Source organism: Triturus cristatus, chromosome 4_1 (assembly GCF_964204655.1).
Source record: "Triturus cristatus chromosome 4_1, aTriCri1.1, whole genome shotgun sequence".
NCBI lineage: Eukaryota > Metazoa > Chordata > Amphibia > Caudata > Salamandridae > Triturus > Triturus cristatus.
The window spans coordinates 1,278,272,227-1,278,276,588 of record NC_140585.1 but is presented as its reverse complement, the minus strand read 5'-3'; positions in this window follow the sequence as shown (position 1 = coordinate 1,278,276,588).

Here is a 4,362-nt window from a genome sequence, read left to right as displayed (position 1 = left end):
TTTTAGGTACAAATAATTTTTTTGTAAAATTAATGGTCGCGGTGGTCGTTTTAGTTTTTTGGTGGAAGCAGTAAAAGTTCCAAATAAATGTAAATGTCATTCTTGTGATGATGTTGGATCAGGAAAACTTCTGCAGTGGTCGGTTCATTAGAGAAACTATGCTTGATGTAGCTTATTTCTGAAATTGAGAGGAAATGGGCTTTGATTATTAGTCTACAATATATGTTGTTTCATTTTATTACACTGCTTCAGTGAGTCGATTTCTTCAGTTCTTTATGGATACCATTATTGAGCCTCACTGGCCAACAAATTAGGTGCAACTTACCCTTGATCTATGATCATTGTTAAGATGTATGTGTGCTCTTTATTTATTCCCGAGAGTCTTGTAGAAACGGAAATTGCACTTACTGTAAAGTTCCTCTTCAGTGATAAGTTCCAAACAAATCTTGAAGGCTTATTGAGATCTCCACCCAGCATGTGGAAGTAAGTTGTGCGGGGTCTGGAGGAGGAGGAGGCTGAGTCTGACACCAATAGGAACCTCCCATTCAATGTACACAAATAAAGAGAGAGCAAAACAAAATGTTTACTGGGAGGAGCAAATGTTCCTTTGAGCCCCATAAATATGAGGGCTATATGTTTGTTTTCCCCAGAGTCACCTAAAACCTTCCACTTTCTTAAAATGTATGGTATTACTTAATTTGCTTGTTTGCTTAGTCTACCTGCAATTTTGCCATTATCACCTTGGTGTCCGATTGCTTGGCAGGTATCAAGGGGTGCTGCTCCCTTCGGGTTAAAAGTTTGGCTGATGCAACACGCAGCAACCAAGGATGGATTGGATAAACCTATCGGAGAGTAAAATTATTTATTGCTTAAAAAATATGCTATGACACTCTATGGTTGCATCAAAATGCTGAGGTGGGCAGTGTAGAAGAAATGAAGAAGATGGAGAAAATAAGGTAGCCGTAAAGAAGAGGGAAGCAGCCTTGTGAACAGAGTTGGCCATCTCTAAATTCTTATATCTTGCCGGAAGGGGTAAATGAACTTTGTGGACTGCCAACGTAAAGTGTCTAGTTAGAATAAGTGCCCAATCACCCTTAAGGCTGTATCATTGGTTTGCAAAACTGGCTAGTGCTTTGGCACAGCAGTGTTTTGGTCCAGCGAGTAATGGCAGAACAGGGTGGCATCAAGACACAGGATGAGGGAAATATTTAGTTTACAATCTATAAGTCAGTGGGTACCATCTTGGACTACAGCTCCGCTTCGAGCATTCCCCTATACAGCTGGCTGACTGGTCACTTGAGCAGCAAGAGAGCCTACTCTGAGCCCTTCTACTCTGCTACTGACTCTTGTGGTTTGAGGGTACGTTGCAAGCTTCCAAACGCGGTCAGTTGGCAGATGGAGCCAGAAACATACAGGATACACGAGGAGTTGTCTTTGTTTATGACCTTGCATCTCTACTGGTCAATGTAAATACTAAGTCCCTCAGGTAATCCAGTCTGTGAAGTGGTAATATATAGGGGCTTGAATATCTAGGATAAATGCAAGCTGGTTTGCAAGATGAAAGGGGTGACCTTCCAGCTTTGCAGTTGTGGATGTAGTGTGTTTTACATATTTTCTTTTCCCATGGATTTCAAAAACTGTCACAGTATTTTAGACAAAGATTCTGTAAAAGAATTGATCCCAAATTAATCCATTACTGCAAAAGAATTGATAGATAGTTATGGCCTTTAGGGAGCAGTTTTGTTTGGCACTGTCCTGTATACAGGGCTATTCAAAACAAGCATTAACAAAGCCAGTAGGTCTTACCTTTGTCAATCACTTTTGGCAGTGCTGCCCAGCGTTGGGACACTGTGCAGCATCGTTAAAAATGTTTTATAGCACAATGCAGCGTGCACCATTTCCATTAGTTTTGTATTTACCAATCCAAGATGACAAATGCCACTTGGATCGGTAGAAAAAAAAGTATGATATTTTTTGCGTGAAAACCCCAATTAGAAAAAAAAAGGACGGCAGGTGTTAGAGTGGCTGGGGGGTAAAGAAGGAGTGGGTGGGAGGGGAAAAGCGCCACACAGAGGCCACGGGGTAGAAGCACAAGAGCGAAAGATCACCAGAGAATCACACAGATGACTAAGGCTCATGAGCTGTTTAGTTTCAGAAAGAAAGATGTCACTCAACATACTGTTAGTTACAGATTTATTGATATCTCACAACAAAATTACTCAAGATTTCTTTTCAAATAAAACATGCAAGTTCCCTCTTTTTGTCTTCTTGCACTACCCAACGTTTACTTCACAGGTAACCAATGATTGTTCACACTAAAGGCCCTGCCTTGATAAAGTCAATTCTGGACGAAACAGTTGTTGATTGCCCTTGGAGAAATGTAATATGTTATTGTGAGATATTTGCAGTTGGCTATTTTTTAAAATAAAATATTATGATACTTTACAAATTATGACCAGGAATCATAATTATGAATTTTTGTTTGAAAATAAAGGTTAACAAATTGTGGTTATATCAATAAATCTGCATTGAATTCAAGGAGTCTCCCATTCTTTCGAAGAAACACCAAAATGCCCAAGCAGTCACTACAGCAGCAGGATACTGAGGGTTTAGAACCCGCCACACATACTCTTTGATAGATACAAATTGGGAATTAGTTGGTGTGGGTGCGTACCCAGTTTTTACAGATGCTGTTTGTCTTTTGTAATACGGCGATGTACTGTTAGTGTATATTTCTCAGTTTCCTAATGTCTTGTAAGGCCGCTTTCTCAAACACTCCAGTATCCAGACCCGCTATTCCAAAGGAGGATATAAGTTACTTGGAAAGTGAAGATATTTTCAATTTTCTTGGCTATCGTATCCAAATTTACCAAAAATCACTTTAAGCACATTTTACAAATATAGGACCATATGTATGAAGGCAATTTTGCGTTCGCAAATGCTGAAATCGGAGAATTTCAGCGTTTGCGATCGCAAAACAGCAGTGTATGACACAAACCACCCCTCGCAAAATAAGTAATCGCAAATTTTGCGATACCCTATTTTGCCATTGCATTTAAGGAATCGCAAATTTTGATTCCTTAAATGCAATGTAAAAAGCACAGAAAAAGTGCAATTTGGACTTAATGAATCGCAAATTACCACCAACTTCAAGTTGGTGGAAATTTGCGATTTCTTTGAAAAATTCACTTTTATGTATTTTTCAAAGTGCCATGTGACTCACATACATGCCCTAAGTTTGTGTAGCTTATTTGACAACACAATAAGGACCAGGATTCGTTGAGTTTATTATACATTAATAATCAATGCAAATTAAGCATCAGATTAGAAACAGAATTTGAATTGGAAGCATTAGTCAAAGATGTAAATTCAGTTTGGTAGCATCAGACTTGGGACAACATAGCCACACAAGTACAAATGGCAAAAACCAGAAGTTTATGTTCCTTAAAGAAACCCAAACTCTCCTTCTCAGCATGCATAAAGCTTAAAGCCTTCTAACCAGGACTCCAAGTTTAGATTGAGGATGGTTCAGAATTGAAAATCTCAGAGAAATTTAAGAAGCAAGAAGGTAACATTAACAAAGTAGTAAGGTGTTAGTATGGGGAAGATTTCAGTAAAGATCTTCTCAAAGGGAGCGAGTGCTTAGCATATAGCTTCACACTCGTGAGAATAGGGTAAGCAGAGAAAGTAAACATCGTTTACCACAAATCCTTTTCCCCGCAGGCTATTACAACGCAGTCGTTACAACGACTGCGTTGTAACAACGCATACCATTACCCCGCGAATCATAACAAGGACTTGCGGAGGGGTCAGAAGTTGTTGGATTTAAAATCCAACACCTTCCCTACTGTTGCACAGACTGAAGTTGGAATAGTAAATTATACTATTCCAACATCCAGCACCCCCTCTAGTGCAAGTCGTTGTTATGACTTGCGGTGTAATGGTATGCGTTAGTAACGACCGCTTTGTAATAGCCTGCCGGGAAAAGGAATGCTTTGTGAGGAGGCATATTCAAGCAGAGAGATTTGTACCTCTCAGAGTTCAAAGGGGTCTGCCGTAAACTCTTAACAGTGTATACATTAATTAAAGCATACAGATACATTCTCGTCATTCGATCTTCACACCTCCCCTCTGGGGACCAATGGAGTTGCACTTCACATTGCTCTGTGGCAAAATCTTCAGATTTTCTGGACATTTACAATACCTTGGGTAGTACACCGTTACTGATACTCGATAAATAGGAAGCTTCTTCAGATTATTAGCTTGTCACGTCTCTGCCAAGATTTTCTTCTCACGCCTCACTATCTCTAATACACATTCATCCTTTTTCTAGCTACTGAAGCCTTGAATCCACATATGCAG